Genomic DNA, 22,509 nt, shown 5'->3' with positions numbered 1-22,509 from the left:
CAACGCAGGATCCAAACTGCATCTGTGACCTACACCACGGCTCATGGCAATGCCGGATCCTTAACCCACTGAACGAGGCCAGGGATCGAACCTGCATCCCCATGGATACTAGTCGGGTTCATAACCTGCTGAGCCACAATGGGAACTCCCTAGGATTTCTGATCACATCATGGCAGCTACAAATTAGAGGTCAGGACGCCCCAGGACACCACTCCAATGACATAGCCACCTGCAGACACAAGGTGACCAGGCAGTGCCCTGAAGATGCAGCCACTGTGGCAACTCCCATGGGCCTAAGGAGAAATGGTCTCAGCTTTCTTTCAGCCTCCCAAATTGAATATGGGTGAAGATCATGGGCTGGAACTAGTCACAACCAGAATCCCGCTCTCAAAGGACTTGGGGAAATTGGGTAATGAAGCTTCTAGGCTCTGTTTTAAAGTAAAAACATAGTGGAGGTGGTGGGGGTGGTGCCGAATGCTGACAACACTCACTCTCACCTCCTGACAGCTGGGATAAGAAGAGGATGGTGAAGGCAACCTCCTAGGATGGCAGAGCATCACGACCGAGGTCACAGAAATGCCAGAGGAGCTGCGATCTTTGCATGGATGAGATGTAAACTTCTGTCTCCTTTAAGTCCCTGTTTCAGCAGCAGAGCCAACATCCTGACACAGCACCATGAACTGTAAAATGAGGCCTCCGTGGTATCACCTCCAGGATGTGTGGTGTTGACATTCCTGGAGTATCAATTCCACCTGACCATTATGGGTGTGGCAATAAATATGCCACCGACAGACAAAGCAGGATTTAGGGCTGTGGGTGGCCAGTGTCACTGCGGCTCTGCAGAGAGAGGTTGTGGAGTGCTCAGGGGGGACAGGGTGTGGCCAGAAACATCTCCGAGGAGGCCAGGCCGGAGATGGAGAGCCAGAGAAAGGCTTCCTGACGGAGGCCACTTTTTTCTCCCTTTCCCAGAGCTGCACCCAAGTGGCCAGCTGCCCTGAGAGCTTGAGGGGCAGGAGGAGAGGGGCGTGGTGCCTATGGTTAACTGGGGGGTGGGGCTGGGGGGCTGACTTTCGATCTGCAGCAGGATAGAAAACAGGTGGTGGCCTAAGGGGCATGCAGGGCGAGGGGCTAGGCATCACTCCCCAGGGAGGAACCTGTGTCCCTGAGCCGTTAGCTTTGAGACTCTGAAGACAGGATGGGGATGGATGCACTCAAGCGACAGGCTCGAGGTCGGGAAGTGGTGGCTGCTTTCTGGCCTGCCTCCTCCCCTCCCTGTGGCTCCTCCACAGGAAGGCATCCAGCATTTTCCTTTCAAGAGGGGTGCCTCTAGTAGGCCTGTGGACCAGGGAATAAGGACAGTCCTGTGAATCCGCGTACACAGCCCTGGGGTTACATCATGCCCAACCAGCCACTCTTTGTACCCAGACATTTTGGAAAGTGTATGTGTTTAGGATGTGGAGCTAGGCCCCAGATGGCCAGCACTGAGGCTCATTTAGGGGCCAGGCCAGGGCTGTCCATCCTAGAGGAATCATCTAGGGCCAAGATCAGAAATGACACTGGGATATGGACCAATCGGTGACTAGGGCGGAGCTCACCCTGGAGCCAGGATCACAGCTTAGTCTGTGACAAGGACTATAGCTCAATCTAGAACCAGTGGCAGGGCTCAGTCTGGGACTGGAAGCTGGACTCAGTTGTTGATGGGAAAAGAGTGTCAAACTCACCGACCCCTTGTGTATGAGCTCGATTTCATTAGTTTCCCTGGATAATAAACCATAATGAAGGGCTATCAGAGTAGAAGTTTAATTTCCTCATTTGTATCCTACTTAGCCTTCAAAGCCATTTTACTTCTGGGCCCTCTCCTCACTCTTTCCCCCCAAACTTGTTATTTCGGGGTGAAATGAGCTGGCTCACTTCTCACAACAAGTGCAGAAGGAGAAGGAGCCAGGCAAGAGGCCAGTTGAGCAGGTGCCCGGCCCAGGGCAGTCTGGTGCCCTCACAGCTTCCTGCAGCGCCTTGGAGACAAGCCCCAGGTCACCCTGAAACCCACGGGCAGGCGGCAGGCGGGCGGGCAGGCAGCTGGCTGGAGGAGTTGGCAGCAGGGACGTCCTGGATCAGAGCCTTGGGCCACAGCCAAGGCTGTTTAGTTGGGGTGGAGGGTGAGGGTGGCGATTTATTCATCCTGCTCTGCAGCGAGCTCCACAGGGCAGGTGCCAGCAATTTGCCAGTCTTGAGCGACAGAGCCGGGAACCGCCGAGTGGCTGGAGAGGGCAGGGACCTCCCCAGCCCGGGTCCTCGTGGCCACGCTCAGCCGCTGAAGGAAATAAGAAGTGACGGTAAGTGACAAAATCGAAAATGTAATTAAGACAGATGGAACTGACTGGCGGGGATGATAAAAGCCGCTCCCCAGGCTCTGAGATTTAAACTGAGGTCACAGGATGGCCCCATCTTGGCCACACAGCTGGCAAAGAAGAGGCGAGGGAAGGAGCTTGAGGACAGAAGCCAAGCTTTGTGGAAGACAGGGAGCAAAATGGGCTTGGGCGGTGCTGTGAGAGACTTGGGTAGGATACAAGGATGAACTTCCCAGATATGAGTGTGGCTAAACATTGGCATAAGTGTGACATCATCTTTTTTCCCCAAGGACACAAACTTCCCTCCTGGACAGACTCAGGCACTGGGGCCTGGACGACCTGACCTCTTCGAGAGAAGTGGCTTTGTTGACAAAGGAGGAGACTGCACAGATGGCCCTTGGTAAGAGGACAAAGGGAAGGCGGCTCGGTGTGTAGCGAGTCCCAGAGGCCAGAGGTGAGAGCATGAGCCAGCTAGGCCTCATGGAGGTGGATGTCCCAATGCTTGGATGTGACATCTCCAAGTGACCCCTTTTCCTCTTTTGGTGCTGCCCCTTGGTGAGACCAGGAAAAGAGCAGGTGTGGATTCGACCCCCAGCCCCCAACGCAGAGGCAGCAGCAGGCCACCTGGCCCTGGACTTTCCAGAGGCTCTATTGGACAGAAGCCCCAGGCCCTTGGAGAGAGCCTGTTCAGGCCCTTGTGGAGGGCACAGTGTCGGGTCCATGGGGAGATTCAGCACCAACATCTGGAGCAGGCTTGCTTTGCAAACCACTGCCGAGAGAGCCAGCTTAGCCTTTGCTTTGTGGGACTGAACACAGCTTTATCGGCCCCCATTCTCTCTGCATCCTCTGCCAGTGCGCTGTGCCAGGCAACGGGCTGGTGGAGAAGGTGGCTTCTTTATGCTTGGTGACCTCCCAGTCTGGTGGGAGGGAAGAGACTTGTCCTCCAATTCAAGGCAGCCATTCAGTTCCCATTTATTAAGGATCTACCCTGTGTGAGGGCTGGGCAGGCAGGGGGCCCATGGCAGAGGTTGAGAGGTTTGTAGTTTTGCTAGGAATTGAACCTTATGAAGCAATCGGACCTAAGGAACTTAGGATTAACCCAAAGTGAGAGGTGGTTCACAGGGTGAGCACAGAGGAGCTGGGGGAAGGAAGAACTCCCTCTATGTAGGCCAGAGTCATCCATGCAGGCTTCTTAGATGAGGCCACGTGCGAACCTGACCTTTGCAGGACAAGAAAGAATGACTTGAAAGGTTAGAGGCTGGGACTGCATCCTGGTGGGCTCATTGTACAGGTAAACGCATAGAGATGGGAAAGAATATTTAGGAAGATTTTTCTGAACTTTGGCACAGAGCTCAGATCTAGGTTGGGGAGTATGGAAATCCTGGCAGATTCCAGCAGGTCCAAAGCCACCACAGGATCAAATGTTTCTCTGTGAAAAGAGCCTGTGCCCAGGAATCCAGTAATTTCTCCAAGGGGCTGGGTCCATCTCCAAGTCAATTCCAGATCCAAATGGCCAAGGACTCGGGCCTCTTACTCTCGGGTCCATGGAACAGGTTCCCCAAGTCCTGACCGCCCCCCCAACCCCCTGGCCCCACCACTGCAAGCCACAGAAAATGAAACCACAGAGATTGCATTAAATGACCTCTCTGCACTGTGCCAATGGGGAGGGGCCGAAGTCACTCCACCCCGCCACCATGGCCACATAGGGATGAGGGGCCCATGGTGGGAGAGGGGGCCTCTGTGCCATGCACGCTCCTCCCACAGAACCATGAGCTCCTCTGGCCCCAAGGCCAACCCAGCGGTCCTCCCTTGCCGAAGAAGACATAATGGAGACAGGTTTTTCCTGCCATCCCCGAACCATCTTTCACTACAGGACACGTCCTTGTTATAGATACTGAGCTTAAAACAGGGCCAGCATCATCTGGGAGATTGGAGAGACGCAGGAGGAATGCTCCGTCATTTCAACCACACCATCCATCCATCCATCAGAGGCTCAGCATTTATGCCTGCAGCAAGAACACTGAGATATCAGATCAGGATTTATTGGGGGGTGTTAAGCCATAATTTATGCCACTCTCTCTCCCTTTTAGGGACAGTGTTCCTGAAACATCTCTGTCTCCCTGACTCGCCATCCTAATGACCCAAGATGTGCGTGTCTGCCTACCTACAGCCCTTTGAGGGGGGTGTTTTCTCCGTGATCTCCCCCAACCCCATGGCACAGCCCCTCTCCTGGGGTCAGCCCCTGCCTCTGACCTGGGAGAACAGATTCCCCAGAGTATAAATAGTATGATGAAGAGGAGATAAGGCCCTTTTCCTGATTTGCCTGCTGGATCCCCCAGGGGTATGAGCATTTCAGGGGAGCCCCCCTCCCCTTCAGCCCTGATGGCTCCAGGGGGACAAAGGGAACCCTTGGTCTGAGCTGCGTAGCCTTGGAAAGTCACTCTCCACACTCTCTCACCTTCTCTGTAAAATTAAGGGGCCTGACGGGATGACCTCTAATGCTGCTCCCCCCGGAAAACTGGGTAAGCAGGTGTCCTGGAGGCCTCAGCTCCCTGGAGGCAAAGCCTGGCAGCAGGTGGGCATTCCAGGGTTCTGAACAGAATCTGGAGCCAAGGACCAAGGCTGGGGTGGTGAAGGTGATGCTTAGTCACCTCCCATCTTGGGGGGATCCTAAAGCTATTCTTTTTAAGGAGGGCCATGCGGGGGTCTTCACAGCTGGTTTCTGTCCCTTTATTTTCCTCTGCTCTTTCTTTTTTTTCCTTGTAAGGCCGCACCTGCAGCATATGGAAGTTCCTAGGCTAGGGGTCAAATAGGAGATGCAGCTGGGGCCTACACCACAGCCCCAGGAACACCGGATCCTTATCTCACTGAGTGAGGCCAGGGATCAAACCTGCGTCCTCACAGAGACAGCATTGGGTCCTTAACCCGCTGAGCCACAAGAGGAAGTCCTCCTCTGCTCCCTCTGTCTTCATTCTCATCTGAATTATGCCTGCCTTGACCTTTGCCATCCTGGTTCCCACAAGTTACTCGATTCGAACGACCTTCTGCCAGACCACTAGTCCCAGTGTTGACCCAGACGCAAACCAGGTCAGGATCTGAAGACTCAGTCCTCAAATTCAGACTGGTCTTACTGACAGGGCCTCAGAGAAGCCCGACTCGGCAAGAGGCCCCTTGGACAGGCAAAAATGATGGTGAAACATTCCTGAGCAAGGGCACTGAACATCAAATGTTCCTAGAAGGTGGGAACCATTTTCACTCTAATTTCTTCACTCTGCTTTGCACACTTCTGAGGACATAGCTGGTTCTGTCCAAAGCCATGGGCTCCAGGGCCCTTTCAGAGGAGGCTGACCTGGGCTGGGGTTGTGTGAGGTAAGCATTCACACAGAGGAAACCAAACATATGTCTCAATAAAACAGGTGACATGGCTGTGACATGCCAGCACCTTTTGCTCAGAGATAGATAGATAGATATATAGAGATGATTTTTTTGAATCTAAAATATCTTCACATAGTTTAGAAATGAAAAAAAAAATTAAAGGTATATAGCAAAAACTTTCCTTTCACTCCCAAGATCCCACCAGTCCCCCCCGCAAACTGCCATTCATTTCTTACAAAGCCTTTCAGAGTTTCTTTATACCTATTATAATAAGCAAAACCAAATATGTACTCTCATTTACTCCCTATTTTTCACAAAATAATAGTATCCTATAGTGCTCTTCTGCTCCTTTCTTTTCTCACCTAATGAATATCTTGATTCATTTATTTCTTAATAAGCCCCTTCATTCATTTTCACAGCTGCATAGCATTCCATGGCAGACTTTTTTTTATAATTCAAAACCCTCCTGCATCCAAACACATCCTGAAGTCATTTGAAGGAGAGCATACCTTCACCAGAGGATGCTTGAGATAAAAGAGCACTATGACTCAGAGTGGTGAGTCCAAGTCTCCAGTGTACATAAGAATTGACTTGGGATGCCTAGGAACACCCTGCCCCCATGCCTCACCAGGATGCTGACCTAGTAGGTCTGAAGTAGGACCAGTCAGCTGCACTTTAGCCAGTTGATTCTCTTCCAGGCATCTCCAGCCCTCACTTTGAGAAGCTCTGGTGAATGGGAAAGGAAGCAAGAACTACATCCCATGCTGAAATATTGAGGTTGTTGCAATCAATCATTAAATTTAGTTCCAAAGTTCCTGGCAGCTCAGACCAAAGTGGAACCAAAAGGATATAGTGTTCTCCCTGCCAGAACAAAAGGCCAGCTTTTCAGGAGACACAAACCCATCCCTGTCACTAAATTCTAAGCAGAATTTATCACAGAACCATTACTTAGGGTACATTGAGCTGCCCACGGGCAGCATCTTCCCCAACCCGCAGCAAGTACAGGCACGTTCTTCAGACTTCCTCTGCACAAGCCATGGCCTGGCGCCAAGCTCAGGACAGCTCGACTCAGGGCAGAGTTTCAGCAGGAAGCTCAGCCAACACTGGCCAGAGAGGTGCAAAAACACAGGCCATCTGCGAGTGAACGACCAGAACACCCGTGACTCGGTCTGAAAATCTGAATGGAGGAGCTCAATGTGACAGAGGAGAGAGAACCAGGAGGCACAATGAACCCAAGGGGAGGCAGGATGTCCGTCCCCTGTTCCTAGGCTATGCCCCATATGAAGGAAGAGGCCTCTCGCCTTACCTTAAGCTCCTAGAACGATGTGGTAGGAGAGAGGGGTGGATGCACAGCTATTTCCTCGTTTTTCCCGCTTAAAGCTTTGAGCATCTTCTGAATCCTTAGCAACTGGTGTCACTTGCTCATTCATCATACAGCTCAGAGATTGGGACATGGCGAACACTCAGTAAATACTAGGGGGTGGGGAGGGGCAGTAACCAGAGTGTCCCCATCCTGCTGTCCTTAGGATATCTTGAAAACCTCCAGTGTTTTATGGATTCCAAGGGGGCAAATTAGAGTCAGTACATCCAATATCCTCAACAAGGTCCCTCGACCCCAAATTTCGTCTACTCAGACTGAATCGGGCCAAAATATTGTAAAGCCATTTCCTCCTCTCTCCTCTTCTCACTCTCATTCCAAATTGGACAATGACCTTGGCAATTGCCATTGGGATGGCCAGGCAGTTGAGGCTATGGCTGAGTTGGAATAGATGAGGACACACCTCTGGGGTGTATTTCGCTTTTTAGATGAGGCCTGTGATCTGGACAGCTCTCATTGTTCCTATGAGATGGAGGAGAATTAAGGAATTATAGTGGAGGCTGCTAGTTATATACCCAAATTCATCCTCCTCTTTTTCCAAAATGATAGACTTGTAGTTAGCCATATGGCTGCTCAGCTAGAGACTACATTTCCCAAGCTTCTGTGTAACTAAGTGTAGTCACAGGACAAAATTCTCACCAATAGCAATACAGTCTATGCCATTTCCAAGCCTGGGCCATGAAGTCTTAGAAGTGTGTCCATCATTAACCCTTCCAATGAGCCCAAATTCAGACATGCCTGGGATGCAGCTGCAACCAAACAGCTAAGTACAGGGCCCTAGAGCAGTGGTCCTAGTGTTCCGAGTACATCAGCATTATCTAGAGGGATGGTTACATCATGGATTGCTGGGCCCTACCCTAAGAGGGTCTGATTCTATAACTTTTGGGGTAGAAACCAGGAATTTGCATTTCTAAAAAGCTCCAAGGTGATGCTGATGCTACTGGCCCAGGGACCAGACATTGAGTAGTAAAGCCTCAAGCTATGACTGAGCAAGAACTTCAAACCATGAATGACCACACAGAGCAGAGACTGTACACCTGGGAAGTTCATCTTGGATTGCTTTAACAGGCTGGGTTTTTTTTTTTTTTGTTTGTTTGTTTTTTAGCCACTGAATTATTGCTGGGTGTCTGTGTTTCAGAGCCCAACTACATCCTAATTAATACAGCCACTATCTATTTTACCCTTTTTGAATATAGAAGGAATGCTGAGGCCCAAGAGAAAAAGGACCCATCCAAGGCCACACCCCAGCTGGGGGCAAGCCAAAATGAGAACCTGGGTCTCCAGCTCCCACTGGTAGATAGTGAAAGTACCACTGCCTCATTACCTGGTATGACAGGCAGATTAATCCCTCCCCCCGCCCCCCAAAGATATCCATGTCCTAATCCCTGGAACCCATGAATGTGTTTCATTATATGTCAAAGGGAAATTAAAGTTGCACATGGAATTGAAGTGGTTAAACAGCTGACCTTAAAATAGGGAAATGACCCTGGATTATACAGGTTGGCCCAATGGCATCACAAGGTAGAAGGAGAAGCAGAAGGCAAAGGAGCCAGTGTCTGAGTGCTATATTAGAGAGACATGGCTAGCATTTCTGCCTTTGAAGATGGAGGGAGAGGCCATGAGCCAAGGAATGCAGGCAGCCTCTAGAAGCTGGAAAAGGAGAGGAAACAGATTCTCCCCTAGAGCCTCCAGGAAGGAATACGGCCCTATCAACACATTTATTTTATTTTATTTTATTTTTATTATTTATTGATTTTTAGGGCTGTACCCACAGCATATGAAAGTTCCCAAGCTAGGGATCAAATAAGAGCTGCATCTGCAACCTACACCACAGCTCACAGCAACGCCAGATCCTTAACCCACTGAGCAATGCCAGGGATCAAACCCACATCCTCATGGATACTAGGCAGGCTCATGACTGCTGAGCCACAATGGGAACTCCCCCAACATGTTGATTTTAGCCAGTGAGACCTGTGCCAGACTTCCAACCTCCAGAACCGTAAGAAAATTAACTTGTGTTAAGTCACCAAATGTGTGATGCTTTGTCATGGCAGCCATAGGAAACCAATGTGCTTGGAAACCGTTCCCTGTGTGAGGCTGATCCAGAGCCAGGAGCACCCTGAGGAGGGGCTTTGCCTCTTTCTCCCCCACAGCACTTGGCTTGCAGCGAGGTCCTGAGTGAAGAGAAAGACACACAGTAAAGCCATGTGGGCATGGCTATATGTCCTTTCCTACTTTCAAAACCAAAGAGAAAGACCATATTTGTGTCACCATTTGGGACGCCCTCTAGCCCCTAGCTCCTAAAACTAAGCCCTGACTGTCCAGAAATTGGACTGCATTTGGGACCCAGCCTGAGCCTTCTTCATTCCACTAAATATCTTAGGAAAAAATGTTCACCCTTAGAGGCAAGATTGAAGTGTGGCTGACACAGACTAGCCCTGCTCCCACTGGAAGAACTGGGGGGAAAGGCAGTTGTAGAAAAAGGTAAAACCACTGCAGTTGGGGTTTGCTGGCAGACTGGAAGCTGGTAGGGGCAGGAATCCCAAACAGAGCACTGAAGCAGAACCTAGAACCCTGGGATTTAGATCCAGGCTTGCCAGGGTCTCCCTTACTATCGTTTGCACAAGCTTGGCTTCCTCATCTTTGAAATGGGACATGTTCCATAGATGTTCAATCCTGGGGGATGATTTGTGAGAAGGTCCTTAAAAGTGTCAGGAATTCTTTTCAGTTCTGAAATTAGGAAGAGGCAGAAGGAATGAAGCCTGCACAAGTGAACCAGAATGAGGGGAGCTAGGTCAAAGCAGGGGTATATGGATTAAACCCAATAATCTTGGGGGCAAAGGGGAGGTGGGATGTTGGAGCCAAGGGGAGAGGGAGCATTAGGAATATGCTGGCTATCCATCTAGGCAAACAGCCCTGGAGGCAAAAAACTGCATGGCATGGCCCTACAGATTTCTGGGTTTGGGGCCAGCAGGCCAGGCCTTGATCAGACAGGGAAGAACCTGGCCTGTCAATCATTTGCACTTTAGTGTGAATTCTATAGCTGCGTCACCCCTCCCCAAGGGATTAACCTATCAGCTTGACACCCTCCAGGCAAATGCAAGATTCTGGCCCAGGGATCGATGTGAAAATAATTAGCCATGGAACCTTCTGCTATGCAGTCACTGCTCTCTCAGCTTGGCTCAAGCACCTCTGGATTCCAGAAATGTGGAGATGGCTCTTCTTGCCCTTCCCATCAGGGCAAGCAGTGAATGGCCACACCCAAGGGCTAGTAAGTCCCGCCCTTAGGGGTTTCGAGCCTTAGACCAGTTTCTTAGAGAGGAATCAACTCTCTTAAACTTATATTAATAATATGCAGGGTTTCTCACAAGCTTGGATTCCAAGATTCTGGGTGAGGGACAGGCATACAGATGCCCTAAGGCCCTATTGCCTTTTCCCTAAAGGTGAGTGTCCCACAGACCTCCCTGGACCCCCCGACCCCTCTGCATGGGGCTGCTTTGTGGGAAAACACTGGGGCTTCAGGCCTCACCCCTGGAGTTCACTCTCTAGGCACCCTGAATAAGGCCTCTGAACAGCCGCCACCCTTGTTACATGTTACTGGGTTGCACAGCCTTCACCTGTCCCATGACAATGAGCTCAAGGGCAGAGGAAGCATGGTCTAGACTTGCCTTCTTCCCATGTCCAGACTCCCCAGACAGCAAAGGGCACATTTTCCTTCCTTTGGAGCCAGAAGGGACTGACAGCTTCTCTACCATTCTGGCATTGTTTGGATGGGAACTCATGCCAGAAAGGGCTGGAGTGGAATGAAGAGGAACATAGGGAGGAACTAACATTTAGAGAGTTCCTGCCCTGTGCTCAACACTGAGGGAGCACTTTAAAAGCATTTGTTCATTCTTTCAATCATTAAGTCATTTGCTGGTAACTTCAACAACCCATAGTGAACTCCCACCACATCTCAGGCCTGGCCCTGACTTTGAGGAATCCACAGAATAACAAATGCTGTGAAGGTCATTTCATTACCTCTCACAAAATCCCTGGGATGAAGGTACCCTTCTCCCATTTTACAGATGAAGGAATTGAAGATCAGAGAGGTTAAGCAACTGACACAAGTTTACATGACTTGCAGCTAGCAGAGCTGGGAAACAGAACTTGGTTTTCCATTCTGTCCCTTCCACCCCTCTCTATAGTATGTCTGTCCCCCTTTGCAGGGTTGTTATGAAGCTTAGATTAGATACAATGCATGTTAAGCACTGTCGCGATGTGGATATTCAGTAAGGGGTTCATGATCTAGTAGCTCTAGTGGCTCCAAGTTCAATGTTTGCTCACTTCTGTGTGTGTTTGTTGGAGACAGGCTGCTGCAAAGCTGGACAGGAGCTGTGGAAGGAGGGAGGCAATGAAAGGCTTGGGAAAACCTGGGTCCCTTGGGAAGCAGCTATGTATCAGTCTGTCACCAAGTGATAATTTAGCACCAGTTGTGTATCCTCAGGATCTGAGAAGAAGATGAAAGACCCAGAAGATACAACACCAACCCCCACACTCAGGGAACTCTCAGTGCAGTTGAGGAGGTAAAACGGACACACAAAAGTAAGGAGGACAGAGGCCTGGCTATGAGTTCACAGCATAAGTGCTACAGAGACCTAGAAGGGGGCATGTGTAATCAAGAAGCTTCCTGGAGAAGAAAAGCCTTGAGCAGAGCTCTAAAGGATCTAGATGGCTGAACAAAAAGCAACAGATGAGAGGAACTTAAGAAGGCCTAGCCATTGGGCACATGTGGGTTTTGTTTGTTTGTTTTTGTTTTTAAATTTGGAAATAACTGTAGACTTCAAGAAGTTGCAAAAATAATATAAAAAGGTTCTAAGTACCTGTCACTCAGCCTCCCTGATGGTATGGGGGAATGCAGGAACAATCATAGTGATTTCAAAACAAGGAAATTGACATTGGTACAATGTAATTAACCAGACTACAGATCTTACTCAGTTTTTACCCATTTTTGCATGGACTTATTTTTTGTATGTGTATATGTATAGTTCTATAAGCTTATCACGTGTATAAATCTATATTACCACCACTACATTCAAGATAAAAAATGGTTCCACTACCAAAAGGGAGCTCCCTTGATGGCAAGCCTTTAATTTCCCACATTATGCTCTGCTCATAGGCACAAAGGATGTGGCCTTGTGCTCTGTTCATGAGGCTGGACAGATATACTTCTCATGTCCTGCTCTGCCCAGTGAAGGAGAATCCAGAGGCAGGTCTCCTGGTATCAGCTGCAGCCCCCATACACAAACCTGCTGTGAAGAGGCTCATCTTGCTACTTTCTTATAAAAGGAAAAACTAAAACTTCAGCCTTGGTCCTCCCAAGGTGAGGCTTGGACAAGCCCCCTGAGATTCAGCACCACGGACAGATCCAGGGTGCCTGGGAAGGCAAAGAGGGTTTAAAAAGGTAAAAGAAAGGACTAGGTGGGATGCTGGGAATTTGGGGTTCATAGATGCAAATTATTGCCTTTCGAATGGATAAGCAATGGGATCCTGCTGTATAGCACTGGGAACTATGTCTGGTCACTTGTGATGGAGCATGGCAATGTGAGAAAAAAGAATGTATATATGTATGTGTGACTGGGTCACCTTGCTGTGCAGTAGAAAACTGACAGAACACTGTAAACCAGCTATAATGGAAAAAATAATTTTAAAAAATAAAGAACTAGGTGCTTCTCTGGGTCACTTCTTAATCCAGAGACGGTCCAGCTCTGGGTGAGCACTGCCTCATTTCTCCAAGGTCACAGAGCAGAGGGATGTGTGAGGACATTTCAGGAGTGTAGATCACTGCTTGCCTGACTCCTCTCGGTTATTCAAGGCTCATCCTAAGTCTCTTCCATTCTGAGACTCTCTCCTTGACTTTTCTACCTTGCTGGCTCCCTTCTCGGAATTCATTTACCCCAAGATCTGGCAGAAACACCCAAGACAGGCTGGGATCACACTGTGTACTGCTCTCTTCCTGCTCCCACAGATGAGGCTGCACCCTCAGCCTGCATGTGGATGCCTTGAGACAGAACCAACCTGTCCTTTACTTTTCTCTTTTGTTCTCTTCTCCTTATCCTCCTACTCATTGCAGCTCCACACAATGAGCTAGGCACTCAAGGTCCTTCTGGATGTGAGCCAGGGGAGGACTCTGTCCTCAGCTTTAATTTTCTCTCCAGAATCCAATCCGGGGCACCTTTTCTGTCTGGTATTGTTGGCACAGGGAGAAGAAGGGGAATATTCAAACTTCAAGTTGCCTTCCAGGATTTCTCAGCCCAGATTCCTTTTCTTTGTCCCATAAGCTGTAAGAATACCTGCCCCTAGGAAATCCTTAACCATGGTCTTTGACCATCTAATTATGCTTAGATGTCTTTCCCAGCCACCCTTCCCACTGTATCACTGAGAAACTTTGTCATGGAGGCTGTGCTGCACCACCCAGATGGCCCTAATAGGATTTATTCTCACAGCTGATCTGAGGTGGTTGTTTGACAGCTCTCGTAATGTCCACTCTCAATGGAACATCTTCAGCTGAAGGACCTGTTCTTATCCAAGGTCACATCCCCTTATGAGGGCAGCCAATGCCCAATGACTGATGGGTCAATGACAGGGCATAAAAGCCCATCTCCCTTAGCTCAACTCAAGACAACTCTAAAGGCTCATCCCAGCATCAGAGCTCCTGCAGAATCAACTGAGGCTTTCCTTGAGACTGCATTGCAGCCCAACCTCTCCCTCTGCCCAATCCTGCTCCCTTTCCTCCCCCAAAAGCACTGGCCCTGAGATGACACCCCCAACAAATGTTCTACATACAAATCACCCCATAGTCTGCTTCCAGGTGAACCAAACCTAAAGTCTTGGCCCCATGACACCCCTGCCCACCATCTGACTACTTGGATCCAGGCCCACTAAGGCAGAGTGGAGCTGCCTTGCCTATCAGCTTTTCCACAGTCTCCTAAAGACTGATCACCCCAATTTCTATGGTGGTCCTCAGTCTTGCTTCTAGAAGCGGGCCTTCCCTGATGTTCTATGAGTCACCTGGCATAGTCAAATGGGCTTTGAAGACAAGAAGATCCAAGTTTGGGTTCCAGCTTCTTCACTAACCAACTAGGTGAACTTGAGCAATTTACATAATCTCTTCAAGCTATGATTCCTATATCTGAAACAGAAATGATAATAAAAAATCACAGGCCTGTTACAGGAGTTAAATGATGCAACACAGGGAAACCTGTTCACCTCAGTATCTGGCATGTAAATATGCGCTCAACAAATATGAATTTCCTTCCCCTCTTCTTTTGGGTTTCAGGCACCTTCCACATAATTGCCAAGGAATGCCTTTAAATAAAGCCAGTACTAAGTATCACAAGCACAGATGGGGTATAAGTCTATAGGAAAAGTTTTAAATTTTCCATGTGATAGAGCAGGGAGGTGGGTGATGGTCAATCAACTCGCCTCTCCCTGTCTGTTAGTCTTGATTTTCATGCTGTTGGAAAATTCTTGGCATCCAACAAAAATTCTTCATGGCATGAGGAATAGCTGGCATTTGGATTTTACCCTAAGGAGAAATGGAGTCCAGCCAGATCTTCTTTTATAGCGGCTGGAGCAAAGGCTGTGCTCCCTTCAGACACAAGAGCAGCTCCTCTTCCTAAGCAGTGGGGGGGAAATGGGTTAGAGAGGGGGATTACCTGAAATTATGGCTGCTTGGGCCACACAACTGAGTGCTGGCTTTGGGAAGAGAGGACACGAGCAGACAAATCAGCCTGTTGAGATCGGTTTGCCAAAGTGTAACTTGTCCCTAAAATAACAGCACCAAGGATCCAACTTTCCAACCTCTGTTTCTTCCCCAAATGCAATGAGCATCCGCTCCCCTCCACCATCTCCCTGCTCCTTCGGCCCAATCCCTCTCCCCACAGCCAGGCCCAGGTGAGCAGGAAAAGCCCTGACCTCCCCAGAGCTGAGCCACCTTCTCAGAGCAGCATGCGGGAGTGAGCTGAGTGTGCATGGTGGGAGCTGGAGGAGGCGTGGGGAGCCGGGGGCAGGAAGCCACACACCCTGCACACATTCCAGCTCCAGCTGGGCCTTTTCTGTCAACCTCAGCCCAGCACATGCCGTCCTCGGTGACACTTGCGCTGGTCTCAGAGAATGCTGAATTCAGCCCCAATTAAGGGGCCATCTCAGGGCAGGCTGCCGGCACCAGCACTGCTATTTTGGGGCTTGGTGAAGACGCTATCTTCTCTCTCTCTCTCCTCTGTCTCTGCTGTTTTATTTCTCTTTCTCTCCTTTCTCCGTTTTCCATTCTCTCTCTAGGTTTTTCTACCTGACTCTGCATGTCTCTTTATCTCTCCGTTTCTCCGTCTGTTTCCCCCACTCTGTGACTGTATCTCACTCTGCATTTCCCTTATCAAACCAATTTGACAAACACTCCCCCTGCCACCGCACCAGGCTCTGGCTGGGCTTTGGGGAAAAAGCAATATGCAGGCCCCTGCCCTGGAGGAGCCTTGGGTGCGTTCTGCCTCTCTCTGGTTCTCCCCACCCCTCTCTACATCTTGACCAGCCCTGCTCCTCTTGCCCAGGAACTCCAGGGCTTGCTTCTAAAGGCCAAGAAGAGGATTCACATTCTAATCACACCCTGGTCCACATGCAGTTTCTGTGCGCCAGGATTCTCCTTGGGCTTCCAGTTCCAGCAGCAAAAGTGCTGGCATTTACCAGGGGCAGCAAATGCTCCCTGGTGCCCCAGAGCACCAAGGCCATGCTGCCCCACTGTCCTGAGTCCAGGGAGACCTGGCCCAGAGCCTGCAGTGTAGGACTGTTTGGTCTCCCTGGGTCAGACCAGTAGGACATGTCCCTTGTCAATCAAGGGATCCAGCATTCACTGACTAAAGCCTCTTCCTTCCAGGGGACAGAGCCCCCCAGATGGTCCCTGGCCAACACCATGCTGGGTTTATGAGGGCATCTTATGTCTCCATACATCTTGACTTTCAAAATGCTCGACCCGGATCATTTCCCTTCCTCCTGATCACCTGCCAACCCCACCATCTCCTGCCCCAGCTCCTGCAGCCCCGGATGCCTGACTTGTGTTGTTAACACCAAGCTCTCCCACCCTGGTACCTGCTGGCTGGGTTTATCATGACCCGTGTGCTCTGACACAGGCTGTGGGACAGAGACGCTCCACTGGACCCACCTGTATACTCTCCAAGGTTCCTCCCCTCAAGGACCTTCCCTTCTGGGGTTTCCTCTAGTACAAAGAGTAGCATGCACATGGAAGCTTCTTATGCACATTACCGAATCAATAATTTTTTTAAAAAAATTAGTACCTACTATGTGCTAGGCCCTATTAGACCTTTTCAGATGTATTAACTTTATTGTAGGCACACACCAGCTTTCCAAGGCTTCTGAGACCCTTCTGAGCTGAAGGAACTGAAGACCAAAGAGGTTTCCCAAAATCAAATGAGAGAAACCCAGGTCTCTGGATTCAGCAGCCAGGGCTTGTCCCAAACCCAGTGGCTACCCAAAAATCAAAAAAGGAGAGACTCCTTCAGAGCATGGTTCTCCCCCAGGGAATTCTTAATTTGACATCCAGGGGCCTCACTGCCCTGAGTAGCTGACTGAGAGCTAGTCCCACTTCTTCAGGAAAGACAGGCTGAGTCCCTGCTCACTGAGGCAGCAGAGAAGCCCTTGCTCTAGGCCTGAGGGCATAGCTGTTTCTCAAAGGGACCCCCAGGGCCTGAGGATGCTGTGGGAAAGGAGGGGCAGCTCCCTGAGGCCCGAGGTCAGGGGAGAAGGCGCCAAAGGCCCCGAAGGGGCAGGTGGGGTAGGCCCTCCACCCCTGGTGGGAAACAGGGGGCTGGCAGGTCAGGGCTGTCTCTGAAACTCCAAAGGAAGGGACATATGATTTGGCGCCTCCCTGGTCACCAGTCAGTCCCCCTCAGGCCTGTGATGTAAGTCGGGTGCCTGAAGCAGACTTTGGAGCTGGGGGGAGACAACAGGTCTGCGAAGGGGCTTTGATGCTTCCTTTCTTCGGTGGCTTTTTCAAGATCCCTCTGCTCTTTGTCAGCAGTGCTGTCATGTCAGGATGTGTGAGATGAAGAAGTGGGCGGGGGAAGACAGGCTGTGCCAAGCTGCTTCAGAGGGAGGCCGGGGCCCTCGGGCGGGTGCCATGCAGAATCGGGGCCCTAAAGCCTGTCTTCAGCCCAGGCCCAGCCCAGAACCCTAACCTTTGGGGGACCCTGGCTCCTCCAGGGGACCCTAGCCTATGTCCCACGACATCTAACCAGCAGACAATCTCCCAAAGGCAGCCCTTCTAACACTTAGACTTCGGGGACCCCAACACCCTCAGTTCTAGCTCCTGAACACTGGGCCCTACCTTGGGGGCCATACCTTAAATGTCACCAAGTCCTACAGATTCTAAACCACTTCTCTAATCCACTCCCTCTTCTTTGGTTCTATTACCTCTGCCTGGGTCAGGCCTTTCTCCTCTTCTCCCAGGGACTGTTGTCACACATGCTCTGTCCCATCCAACCCAGAGCCAGCTTCCCAGCTCAGTTTCATTGCCTCCCTCATCCTGCAGCAACACCCAAGGTGCAGTGGCATGGCCTCTGTCAACCTCTCCAGGCTCGTCCCCACTCTCCCCAGCACACCCCCCTGGGTTCCACTTCCCCCAGCCATGGCTACTCCTCAAACATGGCCATCTCTTCTCTCTGCCAGGCCCTTGCCCATGCTGTCCTCTCTGCAGACAACAGATTCTCCCAGCCCTGCCTAAAAGCACTGGTCCACTCCTTTTCCTCTCTTCAGCTTCTAGACTCCACTTGAGTTTTACATTCTTGAAGCTAATTATTAGAGACATGCAAAACCAAACTACAAAGAGGTACCACCTCCCACAGGCCAAAATGGCCATCATTAAAAAGCCTACAAATAATAAATTCTGGAGAGGAAGTGAAGAAAAGGGAACCCTCCTACACTGGTGGTGGGAACATAAGTTGGTGCAATCACTGGAAAACAGTATGGCGGTTCCTCAGAAAACGAAAAACAGAATTATCGTCTGATCCAGCAATCCCATTTCTGGGCACATATCCAAACAAAACTAGAATTCAAAAAGATACTTGCACTCTTATGTTCATAGCAGCACTATTCACAATAGCCAAGATATGGAAACAGGCTACATGTCCATCAACAGGTGAATGGATTAGGAAGATGTGGTACATTTGTACAATGGAATACTACTCAGCCCTAAAAAGAATGAAATAATGCCATTCACAGCAACACGGATGCAACTACAGATTATCAAACTAAGTGAAGTAAGTCAGAAAGAGAAGAAAAATAGCATACAGTATCACTTATACATGGGATCTAAAATATGGCACAAGTAAACCCATCTATAACACATAAACAGACAGAGAGCACAGACTTGGGTTTGCCAAGGAGAGGAAGGGAGAAAGATGGACTTGGAATTTGGGGTTAGGAGATGAAAACAATTACTAGAACGGATAAGAAAGGATAAAAAGCATGGTCCTACTGTATAACACAGGGAACTATAACCAATCTCCAGGGATAGAACACGATGCTGAGTTACTTTGCTGTACAGCAAAAATTGGCACAACATTGTAAATCAAGCTTCAGAAAGCTTTTCCTGGCTGTCAGGCTGGGCCCACTGTTGTCTCTGGTCTCTCTTTGTGCCCTGTGGTCTTCGTGTCCTGGTCCTTGTCATGCTGGGTTATCACTGCTTGCAGAAGTGTCTGCTTCAGAGAACTGGGCCTCCTGGAGGGCAGCGGATGTGTCTGGTTCACCTCTGTGCTCCACAGCCCAGCATGGTGGGATGACAAAGAAACAGGCACCTGTTCACTAGTTCCTGCCATCTGGTTGAGGTGGTGACCACACACACACACACACACACAGGAGCCCTCACAGGACCAAGAAGTTGAACTAAGTTGAGGGCTAAGCCATGGAGGAGGGCTTCCCTGATAAGGCAGAATTTGAACTAGGTCCTGGAGGCTTGCTCTGCCCTTACTCAGGGATGTGGGGTAGACATGCGTGCCAAGCAAGGCTGGGTGGAAATGACTCTGGTGAATCACATTCATGGCCCAAAGCTTCACCCTGTCTGGGTCCATGATCTTTACTGTGTGATTCTGTATTGCTCTTCCTCACCCTATCCTGCCCCTCTCCCCTGACGGAGCCCAGTCATGTGACTTGTCTTGGCCAATGAGATGCCAGCAGGCTTGAAAGGTTTTTACATCAAAGCCTGCCTACCTGTGCTCCACCAGCATCCTGAGAACATGCCCATGCCAGCCTGCTGGCGATGAGAGATATGTGGAGCAAAGCCAAGTCATCGTAGTTGCCCCAGCCAGGGCTAGCCTCAGGGAGCCAATAGCCAGCTGAGCTCCAGAGATGTGAGTGGGCCCAACTGAGACCTAAAGAATCACCCAGCAGAGCCCAGCCTAAATTGTGGACCCCCCAGAATAGTAAGTTAAATGTTCATTATTTCAAGCCACTGAATACAGGGAGTTTCTTATAGCACATTATTCAGACAATACAGTGACTAACGCTAAGGAGATCAGCCTCTGGAGAGGTGGGCTTATCCACAAGGGTGCCCACAGTGAGCTGGTAAATAGGGAGTCTGAATAGTGCCCCCCTTTCCTTCAGCATCCCCCCCACCCCGTCTTTTCTAGCTACCCTGGGCCTCACGAGGCTTCACACATGTTCTGTATCGTTGCACCACTCATTCCCCTCCTGGAATGCCCGTCTCCACCTTGTGCTCCTTAAATCCTACTTATCCTTCAGGGTCAGGTCATACCCTAGAAACCTTTATGGACACAGCCTCAGAGCCTCCCTAAACCTTTTGGGAACGATGTTAAGGTATAAGCAAGCAAAATTCCCTCCTTCTCTCTCCGTCCTATTCCATGTCCCATTGTGGTCTGCCTGTAACTTTATTGCAGCACATTCTCTTGCACAGTTCTTAACCCCAAGGGCTGTAAGAGCTCCTGAACAGTCAACTGGGTCCTGCCTGGCCACAGAGGGAGCAACCTCATGTACTCCCAGATCTCACAGAGCCTCGGGACAGGGCCTGGTACCCCAGAAGCATCTGGGAAATGAGCAATGAATAGAGATAAATATACTTTCCAGCTATTGATTTTGGAACAATGTGACATGATAGATGTAAAAAAAAAAAAAAAAATTGAAATCCAAAGACCTATTTTCAGTCCTTATCCACAACACTTGGCAGAGCCCTGTCCCCCTCTGAGCCTCAGCTTCCCCACATGATAAATGAGGGGTCGTGCTGACCCTTCTCCCTACTCCTGGCCAATGCTGAGCATCATGTGTCTAGTCCTCTAGCTGCCAGCTCTGGTCTGGTTCCTCCCGCCACCCCTCTGTGGCCTTGAATTCAGCATCAGGGCCTGCTGGCAGCCCGGGCCAAGCCTTTGGATGGTGGCTACTGTGGTGGCCTGGCTTCTTCTGACTGCCAGCATCTTCTACTCCCTGAACCTGCCAGGGAGATTGAGGAGGCCTTGATCTTTGGAGCCATCTTTTCTGCAAGCTCTGTTGGGCAAGGCAGGGTCCCTGCCTGTCTGATGGGGGAAGCCTGGCCCGTCTTTAGGAAATACACACACACACACACACACACACACACGTATGAACTCCTCTGCTGGCAGCTTCTGCTGGGCCAGTGGGAAGGAATGCTGACTAGCTGTATTTTCCCTACTGGAGTCAGGTGCAGAAAAAGGAAGAAAATGGGCCAGGGCAAAATTATGCAGAGAGGGGAAGACCTTCCCACTCCAGCTTTTACTGAAAACAGGATGAGAGATTCAGAGAGCAAAGCTTCCTGGGATATAGGACAGGAAGGGAGGCAGGGGCCTCTGAGCTGGATCTTAGCCTCTAGCCAATACCATCACTTTAGTCACCCTCACTTCCAGGCTCACTTTTGGAGCTAGAGAGGCTCCAGAGATGCTCAGATCACGTGTGCCGCTGGGGAAGCAGGAAGGAACATGGAACAGGAGTTCACAGGGTCTCCGTGGCCGGTGCTGGGGCAGCAGGTGGCCTATACTCACATCCACCCACCCCCAGGCTTTTCAGATAGCATCCATCCCAGGTGACACGGGCCAGACTGAGTCTCCAGCTTTGCTTCTCTGCTCTGCCTCCTTCCTTGTCTGCCCGTCTCCAGCAGAGAAGGCTTGAAGGAAGCAGGAAAGGCTGCAGCTCACTCACTGCTGTTCCCACACCACCTCCCACCTCATTGCCGTGAAAGTCACAGACAGAGAGTAAGAGGCTGGGAGTCAGCACCTGGGGTTCTAGCCAGGATCTCTGCCTTGGTACCTCTGTGCCCTTGGGAAGTCTAACACTTCTTTTGATACCTGGATGCCTGGATATCTCTTCTGTCGGTGAGGGGGAATCAAGCCCACACTGGCAAATGGCTGCAGGAATGAGACGTTCTGAATTCTTGAGACCCTCAACTCACAGGAGACGTTTTCATTATCGAGACCAGAGAGTGGTCCCCAAGGAGCTTTGGGCCTCATGGTAGGGGTTCATGTCCCTCTTGGCAGCCAAAACATTGGAGCAACACAGCCAAGACCTGGCCCCTGCCCCTTACCTGATGCCCCACGTCACGTTCCCCAATGAGCTGGCAGCCTCAGAAGCACTGTGGTTCCATCCCAGGGAGGTAGGGAAGGAGGTGTGCTGGGCCTTCCCCTCTGAAGCTCCCATCTATGGAGTTAATGAGGTGAGAGAATTACCCAAAGAACAGTGAGAGCCCAGGGCAGGGCAGAGGGTGAGCGGGAGCTGAAGTATGCGGCTCAGACTCTGGGAAGGGAGAGGGTGGTGTGGGCTGGAGGAGCCAGGAGGGCTCCCTGGAGGAAGGGAAGGGCTCGCGTTGATCTCGAAGCGCCTGGCTGCTGCTGCTGCAGGGAGCATGCGCATGGCTGATTGAGGAGCCAAGGCCCAAAGGTAGGTGAGCCAAATTGCAGGGGAAGCCGCCTGTGCCGGTGCTGAGGAGCAGACTCCCAGGCATCAAAGTGCAGCTACAGGGGAGCCCGAGCAGAGGAGGGATGGCACTGACACCCAGGAGTCCCCTTCTCTTTTGGTCTGAAGGAGTGAGCACCGGGCTGATGGATGGATGACCCAGAATACAAATCTGCGAGAGGCTGCCTGCTTCTGCCTTCAGGCCCTCAGAAGCACAAAGTGCCTGGCTTCCTGTCAGGGTGAAAAGGGGCCAGAGATCCTGCTCTGTCCATCCATCTCCCAGGTCTGTCAGGGCAAACTGCCCCTCAAAACTAAGCCCTCCACACCCGCAGGCCATCTGGGCCATGGGGCTCAGTGGGGACAGTATGGGGGATGCCACACCCAATCTAGAGATGGGAAAACTGAGACCCAGGGAGGGGAAGGGGTTTGACCTAAGTGTCAAGGCCCAGG

General features: G+C 50.6%; 2 long non-coding RNA genes across 3 annotated transcripts in view; one reads left to right on the top strand and one right to left on the bottom strand.

The window, feature by feature from the left end:
* LOC110261566 (uncharacterized) overlaps nucleotides 1-22,509 on the bottom strand; it is a 125,569-nt gene that overhangs the window by 36,434 nt on the left and 66,626 nt on the right. The gene's annotated exons all lie outside the window — the stretch shown is intronic.
* LOC146401649 (uncharacterized) lies at nucleotides 2,199-12,813 on the top strand. 2 transcript variants are annotated; one of them, XR_014809222.1, is made up of 3 exons: nucleotides 2,199-2,333; nucleotides 2,639-2,748; nucleotides 12,260-12,813. It is a non-coding gene; the product is annotated as an uncharacterized LOC146401649 (long non-coding RNA). The 2 variants fall into 2 exon arrangements; XR_014809221.1 differs by having other exon boundaries at nucleotides 11,588-12,813.

The sequence above is a fragment of the Sus scrofa genome, chromosome 7, assembly GCF_054392235.1.
Source record: "Sus scrofa isolate SSC_HxYL_T2T_F1_AM1 chromosome 7, Sscrofa_HxYL_maternal_Yorkshire_Landrace_v2.0, whole genome shotgun sequence".
Lineage (NCBI taxonomy): Eukaryota > Metazoa > Chordata > Mammalia > Artiodactyla > Suidae > Sus > Sus scrofa.
Note: the sequence above shows the minus strand (reverse complement) of the source record. Positions and strands in the feature narration are given on the sequence as shown.